The sequence below is a fragment of the Eublepharis macularius genome, chromosome 9 (genome assembly GCF_028583425.1).
Source record: "Eublepharis macularius isolate TG4126 chromosome 9, MPM_Emac_v1.0, whole genome shotgun sequence".
Lineage (NCBI taxonomy): Eukaryota > Metazoa > Chordata > Lepidosauria > Squamata > Eublepharidae > Eublepharis > Eublepharis macularius.
The window spans coordinates 104,225,135-104,239,400 of NC_072798.1; the positions used below are offsets into that span (position 1 = coordinate 104,225,135).

General features: G+C 48.3%; 1 protein-coding gene across 5 annotated transcripts in view; it reads left to right on the plus strand.

The window, feature by feature from the left end:
- The first annotated feature begins 277 nt into the window (after positions 1-277).
- Positions 278-14,266, plus strand: part of FAM107B (family with sequence similarity 107 member B) — a 61,671-nt gene continuing 47,682 nt past the window's right edge. Inside the window, exon 1 of one of the 5 annotated variants that reach the window (XM_054988091.1) lies at positions 278-375. The gene's annotated coding sequence lies outside the window, so the exon portion shown is untranslated. The other 4 variants (XM_054988092.1, XM_054988093.1, XM_054988095.1 and 1 more) reach the window with 4 other exon arrangements.

A 14,266-nucleotide genomic window follows, 5' to 3' on the forward strand; every position in this document is an offset into this window, starting at 1 on the left:
CTGAGCCCGAGGGCTGCGCTCGGGGCCGCTCGCCACACTTGCAGCGGGCGGGCGGGCGAGCGGCCGCCTTCCTCCCGCAGGAGCGCGCCTGGGCTCGGGGCCCCGGCTGCCGCGCCCGCGGGCTCCTTCCCTTCCTTCCGCCTCGTCCCAACAACAAAGGGCGGGCGGCGGAGCCTCGGCGGCCCCGGCGCTCCTGCGGGCGGGCGGGGACTGGGCGGGCGAGCGCCAGGCCGGCTCCGCCCCGCGGGCGAGGCAAGGGCTGCGCGCGCCGTCGGGTCGGGCCGGGCTAGGCGACGGGCCGGCGCGGAGGCTGCCTGGCGGGGCTCGGGCGTGAGTCGCTGGCCGGCGGGCGGGCGCGCCTCCTTCCCTCGGCAGGCAAGGCTGGAGCGGCGGCGGCTGGGCTGGGCTGGGCTGGCCGGGGAGGACGCCTCCTGTTCGTGGCGGCGCTGCGCGGTGCGAGGGCGAGGTAAGCGCGCCCGTCCTGCCTGCCTGCGCGCCTGGGATGAGCACAAAGGGCGGCCCGGGGGGCGGGCGGCGGAGCGCGGCGCTGGGGCTGCGCAGGAGGCGGCGGCGCGGCTGGCTGAGCCGCTCGGGGTGCCGCGAAGGCAGCCCAGAGCCTCTCCGCGCGCGCGCCCGCCCCCTCCATCCCGCCCCCCGCCCGGCTCGGCGGGTCCCTCCGGTCGGGCCGGGCCATTGTGCCGAGAGCGGGCCGGGGGCGGCGGCAGGCAGGCAGGCAGGCAACAAAGAGCGTCTGCGGGCACCTCTTGGGGGGCGCCGATGCAAAGGGCGGCAGGGATGCGTTGCCCGGGGAGGCGGCTCGAGCGGCCGTCCGGAAGGCTCCGGAAGGCTGAAGAGCGCGCAAGGCTGGCCGTGAGATCCTCGGCAGAGGTCCTCCTGTCTGCGCCTGCTGATTCCCGGGGGCTTAGAGCGGCGTAACTCTGCTTAGCGTTTCCCTGGAAGAGTCTTTACATGGGACTAAACGGGGCTTGCGCCCCCGAACGCGTGCGCGGGACTGCTGCCTCCAACGTGTCGCTGCGTCGGCCAGTGCAAAAGCCCACCTGCCCCCCCCCGCCCCGGTCCCTCGGCCGCGATCCTGCCCCCCCCCCTCCTCCAGGTGCTGTCCTCCCTCTTGCTTGGGAAGCTCGCGGCGGTGCCGGCCGCTTTCTCCCGCCAGGAGGAGACCCGAGCCGGGAGGGGGAGAGAGCGAGAGTCCCCTCCTGCTGGGCGCGCTGGAAGGGCTGCGCGCTGAGGGGCTTCGTGGCGGGCGGAGGGGCGCGGGTTGGCTGCCCGCGGGTGGTGCCGGAGGTGGCTTTTGTCCTCCCAGGGACCGCATTTGGCGAGGCCATTGGCTGAACTGGGCTTTCTGTCGCAAGGGCTGTTTTCCTCTGGCACCGGAGTCAGAAACACGCATCATTTTCATTGCCTGTTCTGGGGATTTCTTTCCCGGCTGTCCAGTGGGCTGCACTTCTTTCTTTGGCTAGTCCTGATGGGTTGATTTACTAGTTTATTTTGAACAGAGCTGTGGGCTGAGACCCAGTTCCAGACTAGCAGTGCAAGCGTGTCATGCCCTTGAATCCAGCCTTAACTCTGCTTGATACAGAGCCTGCCGGGTTGTGCGTGCATCTGTGCAAAGTGTTTTAATGGCATTGTTCTATGCTGTGTCATTAATCTGCCGCCGCTGCATGTGTTGTGCATATGGTGTCCTGTTCTGTTGCAAAGAATCCTGTCTGCTCCAGAGTTTCAGGCCCATTGGCTGGGGGCGTATCTGCTTGTGGATGTTTGTAGCAAACTTTTTTCAGTGAAACTTCAGTGAAGTCTTGCGCAGTAAAATGGCAGCACACTCAACTTTAGCACTGGTTGGGTTTTATTTTGTCACTAAGTAATATGCACTGTGGGTAAATTGTTTTTCTGTATACACCCAATTGTACTATAATAACAGACATTAATTTCAGCAACTTTGCTTGTACAGTAATGTCTCCTACAGCTGTTTCCTTACCTGGAACTTCAATACCAGAAGTGTATCTTTAGAGGTAATTGGCTTCCCGCAAGTTCTCTTTGCAACAGTCTGGCCTAAAGTCATTTGACTCTAACAGTGCCGACTGATGTCGTAAGAAAACAGGATTTCCCCTGCTCGGTCAGACCAAAGGTCTGTGAAGTCCGGCATTCCGTTTCCCAGCAGTGACTTGCTGATACATTGGGGCATTCTCAGGCAGATCATGAAAATTGTCTGGTTTTGAGTCTGCTGTCTGGTGTTCTGGAGTGTAGTGCCTCTGAATATGGAGATTCCATTTAGCTGTAGTGGCTAATAACTATTGTAAGTTCGTTAGTTTATCTAATCTGTTCCAAAAGTTGCCTGAAATAGTGGCTGCCCACCAAATCTTGGGGCAGCAAATTCTCTTAAGCCCTTCATTTGTTGAGTGTTGACATTCTTGCTGCTGTCATTCTGGAACCAACTGTGAATCGGCTTCGTTGGGCAACCTGGAGTTTCAGTAGTTTGAGAGGGAAAAGGCTTTTCTCTCTCCACCAGGAGGGCAGCCCCCTTCTCTCTGGTTATTGTTTTTCTAAAGTAAAAAAAGCATGTTGTAAAAATCATGATGGATTACTATGTAGTGTTTGCTGAAAGACAGCGGACTGTTTGCAACCCGTGCCCAATACTGTCGGTCCTCCCCCATCCCTTCCCTCCAAAAGTAGCATTAATAAAACTTTAGGGGGACTTTGAGAACTAATCTGAAGGGATGATCATTGCTGCTTAAAACTGCCTGTTAACATGTGGCCCAGGGATCCCGGCTATAACGGGGCCATTTCCTACCCTGGACTGGAGGAAGTTCCTCCAGCCTCAGAAGCCCCCCCGTTGGGCGAAGGCTTCAGACCTTTTTTTTTAATGGAGGGACTGGATATGCTGTCCTTGCATGTTATGGTGGCATCTGGAGATGTCTGCCTGCCTGCCTGCTTCATTTATACCTCTCCTTCCTCCCTTTACAGAGCCTTACATCATTCTCCTCTCCTGCATTTTATGCCCACAACAACCCTGTGCGGTAGGTTAGGTGTAGGTGACTGGCCGAAAGGTACGCAGTGAGCTTCCATGGTAGATTCCAGTTCTAGTTCTCCCAGATTCTAGTCTAACCATTATAGCATGCTGGCTTGTTAAGATCAGAGACAGGCACATGTTTTGGCTTGAGTGCTCCCCCTCCCCGCCCCGCCCTTGACCAACTGGGAGCTGGCTGAAAACCCTTCTGGTGCTGCTTGCTCTTCTGGGGCATACCTTGGAGGATCCGACTGGCAGCTGTGTGGCATCTGAGAGGTGGTAATGGGCATCAGTTCTCTCCACTGCCTGCCCCCATGCTGCTGACGCCCTCCTTGATTGTGTGGGCAAAGAAACGTTCCTGCATGCTGTTCAGAAACCGTCCACGTTGCTGCTTGCTGTGCCTGCTGGAGGCTGCTTGCAGTGCTGTGGTGACATGCGGCTCCCCTTTCTTTGAGAACTTCCAAAAAGACCTTTATTCAAAGAAGGCCGGACAAACCTGATAAAGAGGACTGGCCTTGCACTTCGCCCATTTGCTCCCCTTTGTGGTGTGTGTGTGGGAAGTGGGCTGAAATTCTTGGGTAGCTGCCTTATCAGGGTGTCTGGATGCTCCTCCTTCTTTCTGCTCCTGTGTTTTGCTGCTTTCCACTTTGATCCTTTTTTTAAAAAATGCTGTGCTCGTCCAGGGCTATGATTAACTTTGGACCATTGAATATGTTACAGCTTCAGAGATCTCAAAGTATTAATGTAGACAAAATTCTCTACAGACACTCTGGCTTGGCAGGGTTAACGGTAGCAGCAGCAGCAGCAACAAAACCCTGTTGATAGATGCAGTTTTGAATGGCGAGGGTGCACTGAACATGGCATGTTTTCTGGAAATCCTTTTGTGTGAGAACCTGGCTCTGTCTGCAAGGAGATCACTTCATGATCCCATTTCCTAACATGCCTTGGGGAGGTCAGTTGGTTCAGGTAAAGGTGTGTTCCTTCAACAATGTTTATTTTTAGTATCGTGCATATAAGGTGTCCGGTGCTTGGTAGAGAAGTCAAAGAGCGGTATTGTCTTACAGACCTGGCTACTGTGAAACTCCCAGGCCTAGAGGGAAGTGAAAAATATCCAAAGGCTTGGAGCACAGGGGAAGGCCTGAGAACTGGGCCTTCAAACGGAAATAATAAATGAATGAACAGCCGGGTGAGGTAAACCGGTCCTCCTGCCAACCCAGGTAAAGTTTTCCTGTGAATCTCATTTATAATCTACCTTTCTCCAGTGAGCCCAAACTGATTCTTGTTTTACTCTCCCAGTGACCCCGTGAGACACTTACTGGCAATCTAGGAGCTTCAGGGCTGAGGGAAGGGTTTAAACTTGGGCTTTCCAGTTCCTAGCCCAACCCTCTGTTTCCTTGTGCTGCTTTCGTTCTCCTGTGACTGGCATTAAAGTGGTCGGAATTTGCCAGAAGTCAGATTGAAATGAGGTTGCTTGAAAGTTGTGTTGGCAGGGGCTGGCTTCAGACAGACACGGCAGTCTTCAAATTAAAAGATCAAAATGGCAATTGTTTGTTGTAGATCCATGTTACAACCGGGGAAGTGCAGTTTCCTCAGCTGGCTGGGAATGTTCTTTGATGTACGTGAAGGACCGAATCCTGCTTCTTTATCATCAGTGGTATTGTTTTTAAATGCTTAAACATTAAAGACTCTGCTGTTGACTTCCGGAGTGGGGAGGCTGCATCCGAACATGCTCGATTTCTCTTGCTCTTACCTTACAACGATGTTTGGTATCAGAAGAGGGCAGTTAGAAATTATCTTGATTCACGTTCAGTGGAGTTTTATTGGGCAGCTTTAAATGCTGTGTAGTAGCGGATGCTATACAAATGAGGCTGTTTGTCTATTTACTTCATTTATACCTCGCCTTCCTCCCCAGTGGGGGACCGAAAGTGCTTCATATCATTCTCCTTGCCTCCCTTTTGTCTTTGCAACAACAACCCTTTGAGGTAGGTTAGACTGAGGGTGTGGGACTGGCCTGTGATCACCCAACAAGCTTCCGTGGCCGAGTAGGGCCCCAACCTGGGTCTCTAGGCCGACATTCTAACCATGAGGCCAAGAGCCTCCTTGCTCGGGAAAGCGCACGTCTGGGGAGAGGCCTGCTTTTTTTCTGTTTTGAAAACTGATGACCACCACTGCTTTTTTTGGGGGGGGAAGGGTGTTTTATTTACTTCATGGCAATTTTGACAGGTGTTATGTTAATGGCTTCCTCAGAGTACAGCACGTCCTTATCTGGAATGGCTGTGCAGGAGTAATAAACTTCTCTGCAAGTGACGCTACCGCTGATCCACCATCAGTAGTTGGAGAATTATATAGATACATAACAAAGGAAGTGTGGCCTAGGAACAGAGAGACAGACCCACGTTCAAATCCTCACTCATTCCATGAAACTCATGGGATAACTCGGGGGCAGTTGCCGCTTCTCAACCTGACCTACCTCCTAGATTTGTTGTAGGTGGAGAATGGGGGACAGGAGAGTTTAAAAAGGGGGGAGCAGGACCTATCTTGTCTGTGGGAACCTCCTCTTCCCAATTTAGCACCCCCTCCCAGGCCAAAGAAGGCGAAGGAGATGTGAAATTGACTGCACCAGCTGGCAAGAAGCCTGTGGTGGTTTGGTCAAATGGACTGCAAGGGGAAACCTTCCCCTCTTCTTTTATTTTAAAGGGCTGAACTTGGGTTGCCAACTGCCTGGAGGAAAATGTCGTGTCTCTTTTAACAGAGACTGGGATAATATTCACCAGGTGATATTATTTTCCTCCATGCCATAGGAAAACTCCAGCTGCTCATTTCCACAAATTAAGCCTCTGATAAAGGGGCAAAGCTTTTTTTCCCCTCCAGGTTGTTAGAAGCCTTGCTGTTCAAACCTTAGTACGAGAGTATGTGTGAATATGAATTTTATTGCTCATGTGTTTATCTTTTTTAAAAAGTAACCAAAGTGCCATAGATTTGTCCACTACGGGGTGAAGTTTACTGTTTGTCATGAGAACTAGCCAGTATGTTCTGCTTCTTCTTTGAACGTATGAAGTGATCTTATCCTGTCAGGCCATTGCTCTGTGCAGCCCTGCGTTGTGTGTGCTCATTGTCGCTGGCTCTCCGGGATCTCAAAAAGGAAGAGTCTCTCCCAGTGCAGAGTTACCTGAGATTCCTCTCCCCGCCTTGAACGGAAGGTGCGGGCAGCTTGGGATGTTCCGCATGCAGACTTTGTGCTCTGCCACTGAACTGCGCCCTCTTGCAGACGCGTACCACCAAATGTACATTCATCTGTTAGACCAGTGATAGTCGTGCAGGAGAGGGGAAAGTTTTTTGCTGATGGCAGAAACCTGTGAAAAGCGTTTTACTCCCAAAGCCTGCGTAGTGGTGCCTCCAGCCGTCGGCTGACCATGGGCTGTGGAACTTCTTGTTTCAACAGACCGCCGTGAGCGAGAAGCAACTCAGAGTCCTAAGAAAGAAACGGTGGTTTCAGGTCGGTAGGAATGTAACCCACTTCAGTGTATATTATGTAAAGGAGTTGGCACCCATCTAAAATTAAAAGGTAATTTGTCCTGAAGAAAAGCTTTTATACTCCCACGCTCCGGAAAATGGAATTGCCTCAGGCAGATTCTAGAGCGTTATGGAGTATAGATCTTTTAAACAGACAAGTAAGTTTACACATTTGCAAACTGTCTCCTGATTGATTTTTGAAAAACATTTGGCGTTGACAATTCTGCAGGATCTTCTTACCTTTGTTTATTATGGTTCCGTTAGGAATTTGCTGCTCTTGTACCATGTCCCGGATTGGATTTGCGGGATAGGAATAGCTTTATTATTATTTTATTATTTGTTCCTTTATAGTCCCCCTTTCTAATTGAGATCCAAGTGGATTACGCAGTGACAGTGAGATACAATATAATCAGCAGCTAGGACGTTCAGTGAGCAAGTGCCATAATGAATAACAGGATATTCAGTGAACAAATACAATAGGGTATGGTAGCAGGAAATTTGAAAACAAGCAAAGTTGAGCATAGAGATGAAAACCTCTGAAACAACGCGTAACTAATTTACATGGCATGTTAAGCAATGTGTAAACTCCCTAGTGGTGCTTATCTGCATCAGCAGACAGTACCCAGTAGCGTAACATACAGTCCCTGTCCCTACCGAAGCATCTCTCTGAGCTATTTCTTATGACACAGCCTAGTAGAAAGCCCCCCAGAATATTTCAGTTTTGCATAGGGAGCATTCCAGACCTCAGGCCAGACATTCTGTAAAGTGGGAGCTGCTCCAGAGAAAGTACGTGAGCGTGCAGTTGTTGATTTTGCCCGACTGTGGGGTGGTATCTGCAGAAGGCCCTGCCCAGATGAGTGAAGCTGCTGTGGTAAAACATAGGAGGAGGGGAGGTCGCACAGATATGAGGGGTCAAGACCATCAAGGGCTTTGAAAGACATCATCTTGAATCAAGCCCAGTAACTGATGGGAAGCCAATAAAGTGACTGCAACATGGGAATAGTCAAGAGTCTAGTAGCAACTTTAAGACTAATCAACTTTATTGTAGCATAAACTTTCGAGAGGCACAGCTCTCTTCATCAGATGCATAGAGGGTATGAAGAAATTGGTCAGAGATATATAGGTGGTGAGGGGAAGGGGGGAGAGGGTGCAGGGAGTAAGAGTCATGTAAATGTAAATAAGTGACAAGAAGTCATGAAGGAGGTGGAATGCACAACCCAGGCTGGGTGTGACCCCCTCCTCTCCATGGTAGAATCTGAATAGAATGCCTGGAGGCAGTTACTTCTGGTAATGAGATAACCATTCATAGTCTCTATTCAGTCCAAGTCTGACCGAGTCAAATTTACATATGAATTCCAATTCAGCAGCTTCCCGTTGGATTTTGTTTTTGAAAGTGTGGAATGTGAATTTAAAGGACTGGAATATTTTCATGTGCCTTTGCTATTTTCATGTGACTTTACTGTATTCCCATGTGCCTTTATCATATTCTTACTACACAAGGTAAAGAGAAAGAGAACACTGAGGTGAAGGAATCGGGGGAAAGGGACTATGCCACTTGTGTGAAGCCAGCTACAGTGAATGTATTGAGGTGCCTGTTATTTGTAGTTTGACAGAGGGCAGCCCCACACATATATACAGACTGGGATAGCTTATTGAATAGTAAAATACACGTATCTCATCATGCATTATGCTATACTCATAGGTTGGTAAGAGAAAGCCCTTTCTGAGTTAACCATGCTAAGGTAGCGGTAGTGTTGAGCAGACAGAAAGTTACTTTGAGGGCAGGGCTTTTTTTCTGGGAAAAGAGGTGGTGGAACTCAGTGGGTTGCCCCCGGAGAAAACGGTCACATGGCTGGTGGCCCCGCCCCCTGAGCTCCAGACAGAGGGGAGTTGAGATTGCCCTCCGCGGCGCGGAGGGCACTCTCAACTCCCCTCTGTCTGGAGATCAGGGGGCGGGGCCACCAGCCATGTGACCATTTTCAAGAGGCTCCAGAACTCCGTTCCACTGCGTTCCTGCTGAAAAAAAGCCCTGTTTGAAGGGCAAGAGAACATCACTGAAAAGCAGGGCAGATGGCAAAGGGGGAGAAACTGTTACAGTTGGAATGCAGAAAAAGGGGGTGACCAGGGAGGCGAGCCATAAACAACTCGGCAGAAAGAAACAAGTTTGCTTCAGCTCTCAATATCAGCAGAGCCCTTCAAGGTCTTGAGGTCTTCCCATGACATCCAGGCGTCAGAGAAGGGGAGCTTGAATAGCTCCAAACGTATCTCAAAGAGCATAGAAGATGGCTCCCCCAACAACATATGGTTACATTCAATGGAAAGACTGTTTGTTTAATAATCACAAAGTACAGAATATTGCAGATTTGACAGTCAAGGTGCCCTTGGCAAACGATACCCTTTCCATAAGGCAGAAACTGATAATAACTTTATGAACGGGAAAGTAACAAAGGAAGAAGAAGTTCTTTGAAATGATAATATTTCGGAAGGGATAAGCAATGTTAATTGGGAAATATGCATATTGTGATGATGTTCAGAATTGTTCTGCCAGTGTGAGACCACCAGATCATTGGGGGGGTCACTTGTATGGACCAATGTGGTCCATTTGTGCCAATTAACCTGAAGGTATAAATTCTTATGTAATTATACCAGGGGTGGGCAATTGTTTTGGCTCGGGGGCCACTTTGTGGGAGCAGAGGTTAGTGGAGGGCCGCACCTTTTAAAATGATTGCATTCATTAGTTAACTTTGCATTTCAGAAAAGGTATAAATTGTATCATAAAAATCAATAACTATAAATTAAATAAAATAGTGGTAGTTTTATTCAATTTATTTATTGTGCTAATTTCATATCATCTATAGCTGCATTTTTCTGACTGTCTTGGCGGGCCACAAAAAACTCTGTAGCGGGCCGCATGTGGCCTGCGGGCCGCAATTTGCCCACCCCTGAATTATACCATAGCTCTGAAGAACTGATCAGTTCAAGGGACCTTCTATCCTGGTAACTGTATTATTATGCCTTGCTTATAAGCAATAAAGGCCTGTATTTATCTCCCTGGACTGAGTATAAGGTACTAAATTTTGTACAACAAAGCGTTGCTGTTGAACTATGGTGACCTTTAAGTCCTTGATGGAACGTCCTGATAGATTGAAGTGTTCTCCCACTGGTTTCTGGATGTTGCCATTTTTAATGTCGGATTTGTGTCGGTTTATTCTTTGGCGCAGAGGTTGTTGGCTGGTTTGTCCAATGTACAGAGCAGATGGACTTTGTTGGCACATGAGGGCATGTATGCTGCAATAAAGTTGGTTAGTCTTAAAGGTGCTACTGGACTCTTTACTATTTTGCTACTGCAGACTAACACAGCTTACTCCTCTGGCTCTATCGCCATGGGAATGATATTCATGCTCTCTTCATGTGCTCCTCCTCCTGTAATTCGTCTCTTGTAGCTTGGCTCTAAGTCTATGGTTCCATTCCCCATTCAGGCTTTCCTTCTTCCCAAGAAGTGTGGGGAGGGAAGAAGGAAAGCCTGTTTGGCTCTGCCTTCTGCAGAAGCCTTTTGAGGTTTGCTTCACCTCCTGAGGCACCATTTTGGGTGGTGTTCATCAAAATTTCAAAGATGCCCACAGCCTCAAAAAGGTTGGGGACATCTGGAGGAGAGTATTGTTCGGACCAGGTTAGATGCTCACATCGCTTTGTTGCAGTCTGTGTTGTTGCTCTTCTCGGTCAGTATCCTGGCGCTGTGAAAGTACTTTTGTTGGACTCTTTGTTGGCCTCTGGGTCAAACTGGAGGAAACACCAACAGCTACCTGTTACATTTGATAAAGCTCAGAGGCACATTAGCCCGTGCTGTCTTGAGAACTTCAGAAGCTGATTATACAGGAATGGTTCTTGTTATGCCCACTTTTTCTGGTTATGTTGAATTGTTTTCGGAGTTCCAGGTACCAACATTTCAGTTGCTATAGCATTGCCATAGGACTGGAGCCGGTCAGTGCCTACCTACAATTGCAATGGAAGAATTCTTGCTTTCTGGAACAATACCCAGTGTATTAATATCCAGTCAATTATGTTAGAATTGCCCAATGGAATATTCCACAGATCCCAAAAGCTATCAGGAATCTTATAGCAATATTTTTAGTTGCAGCGAAATCAGCGATAGCTTCAGTCTGGAATCTGAAGAAAGTGCCAGCTAAAGAGATGTGGCTCTCTAAGATATGGGACCATTTCATCCTGGATAAAATTAATGATAATATTCTCAATGCTGAACGCTTTCCCGCCAGTTCCAATTTCTATGAGAAATGGTTCCCTTTTCTTGAATTTATAGACATGCACGATTTACATCCCAAAATAAGAATTGCTCAGACGTTGACTCAGTTTTCTGATATTTGGTAATATTATGTATGCTTTGTTTAAAAGTTATTGTAATGTTCATATTCTTCAAAACTTGTAAACTATTATTGATTAAAAAAAAATTATGTTAGCATCGCATGTAGAAAGAAAGACGGGCAAGGAAGGGCGAGAGGATGGGAGGATGGCAACTTCTTCCTACGCACCGTTAAGCTCATTATTTTCACCAGATGGAGGTGGGGGGGGGGGATGTGAAGATGCAGAAGTTGTGAGGCGATTCACAAGAACATCCAAGCTGCCTCATGCGGATTCAAAGGCCAGGAGCCCCTCTAGTTGAGTAGTTCTCCAGAGTCTTGAGCCAAGAGCTGTCTCAGCCTTGCTTTCGATCTCTCTTGGGGATATCCTGAGACTGAGCTGCATCCCTTCATTCATTCATGTCACGCCTATCAGCCAGGGGAGCTACGCAGACCAGCCCTGGGATCTGAAAGCTGACCATTGCTCAGTCCAGAGCTTCTTGACAGTTCTTATGGAAGTAAATGTAATAGACAGAAATGTTAACTTCTCTCTGGGCATCGCACTATCAGGGTGATCTCTTCCCAGAGTGCTCTTATGACTTGGAAAAAATCTACCTTGTGAGCTGGCATAGCAGCTGCTGGCAGCCACTGAGCGCTCGTTGTTGATTCATCTTGCAGTGTGGTTGCTTAATCTAGAGGAGTGTGGCGATACTCTGAAATGTGCAATCAGGAAGCTTGCATACAGAAGCCAGTCACTTTGCATGCTTCTGTGGTTTTGCTGGTACCTTTCCTACTTCCTTCCCACTCTGTGCTGCTCTTGATGCAGTTCCGCTCTGACCTCTGGCGCACAGGTAAGCTTGGCGCTGATCTCCTCCTCTGACAAAAGCACACTGTTCGTTTACTAGGACAGTGTCCATGGTGGTGCGAAGCTGTGTGGAAATTAACCATTCTGAATAGGAGGTGGGTCATTCTTTCTCTGAGGGGGTGTGTGTGGAGAAACGCCCTTCTGTCTGTGGAGTTAACTTTCTATGGGCTGCAGAGGGGAGGGGCCAGTTCTGGAGTAGAAGGTGATTGGAGGGAGAGCGAGTCAGTTGGTGGCTGGAGAGCTGAGGGAGAGATGGCTCTGAGGGGAGAGGGAGATCTAGTGTAACCCCAGGCACCAAAGTATCGGGCCTGCCCTACACAACATCTAATTAGGGCACGAGGGAGATAGAGGAGGGGTTTCTGTTTAGGTTTTATTAGTCCTTCCGTTCACTGTATATTGGCCTGTGTATAGTTAGCAGTTCAATAAATGATTTTTGGAATTTATGAAGGAAGAAAGCTCTTCTGTTCCACATAGTCCCCCAACCGCTTGGGCCCACTAGCAGAGGAGGGAGGTTAGGAGGCTGTCCCGCCTAACCAGGACCCCATACAGGGACAGTGGTGGCAGCAACTACCCGGAGACAGGGAAGGGAGACAGCCCCTTCCGGTGCCTGGCCAGAGGCGAAAAGGGAGGGGCAGGCAGAGCGGGGTCTTCCAGTGGGAGGCAAGGCCCCGTTTCGCCACAGGGGGATAAAATTGCCTTGCATTTTTTCCCTTGGAGGCTCTGCTCCCTCTTTCCTCTATCCTTAAGATATTTTCCTCTGATTTTTCTGCACTTTTAAAGCGCATACCTTCTTCTCTTTAATATTACTTACTTACAGAATATTTCTTGGGTCCTGTTCAAAGGGAAAAGGAGTTTAAACAGCCATTATTCTACTCCCAAATTATCTCAGACTTCTTTATCCTTTTATTTAGACGTGTTGGTTGCTAGGCATATATGATGGACCCCACTTCACTTCCTCATTCTGAGGGAGATTTTCTTGCCAAAATCTAAGTTTGCCTGCTTTGGTGGAGCAGCCCCAAGTAGCATGTCTGTAGCTGTGGTTTCAAAGTTCTTTTGTGTCCCACCCTGATAAGTAGTTATATTTTTAGCTTATTAGCCCAGCCCAGGAACTTGATTGGGGAAAAGCAGGAGCCTTCTTCTTTTGTGTGGGAAATGGCACTGGGAAGTATATAACGTTCAAAATAAACAGCAATTTTATTGAGCAGGCAGGAATGGAATAAGGGCAGTCAGGGAATGAAAGTACCGAGGTAAAATTTGTTGGTAGAACAGAATACTCTTTAAGTCACAGGCAAAAACAGTTTTCTTTGAGCTTAGTTTTTGTACTCTTAATCCTTAATAATGAGAGGTGAGGTGCTTTATTTAATACTTTGCTTACAGCAACAGTGATTCTTCACAGAGTTTCCTATTACAACTCAGGTTTCCTAATGTTCAAACTGTTGTTCAAACAGTTCAAAACTGTTTTTCCTTCATCCGGGGTCCTCCTTTTTAACCCTTTTTAAACACTGGGCAGAATTCTTCTTCACCTAAGAAGATATAACCCTTTTCCACTTGGCTTGAATGGGAGTCTCCACTTACTACCCAATCACTCTTTGCCCAAAACACACCCCCAGTTCTATTGTGGCTGTGTAAACAGGTTTCAGCTTGTGCTGCCTTTTATACTTGGAGATCTTCACTAGAATCCTCCCGCAGAACAATGATGTTACAGTTAGGGCAAAAGATTTCTTTTTCCTCACACCAGAGGGGAACCTGTCTGACCTTCCCTTTCAGATTCTCACACACACTCTCCCAAACTCAAAATCCTGTCAGCAACCAACTGTCACCCTGAAGGATGGTTCTGACTGGCCAATCAGAAAGGAGGGGACAACCTGTCAATCAAGTTCATCTTCCAGACAATTGTTAACTCCTTCCCTTCCAGTTCTCTTTGTCTGCAGTTAGGAAGCCTTCTTTAAAGTGCATTCTGTCACATCATGCAAATAGATCTGAGTTGACATCTCCCTTGTCAGTTGCTCTGCGCACACACCCAAACAGCCACATTACTACTGCAGTGAATACTACTTCTTTACAACCAGTAATATATTGGTATGCAAATCTGTTGTGAGGCAAATGGAGAATTCCTCGCTTGTGATGTAAAATTTTCCATCCTGGTTCAAGGAGTTGGGGCAGCATGAAGTGAGTAACCCAGCCCTCCAGTGAAATATTGTCTGCCACATAATTTCTGATAATTTTTGTGTCACATCACATTCCATGATCCATTCAGTGCATGAGCACAGTTGCTGTGCTCATGCTCTGAAGTTTTTAAGCTCTCGCCGTGTTTCTCCAGTCTTCTCCCTGACTCATCACCTTCTGGAAAGGCACTCTATGAGGCTGCTGCACAAAGGGAATTCTGACACTTTTTCATGAATAAGTTCTTTCCTCTCATGGATTGTTGTGGGGGGAGGGATTCCACCAGCTGTTCTCTAAATAAAAAGGCTATTTTAATTATCTACTGAAATTTATATCCTGCCTTTG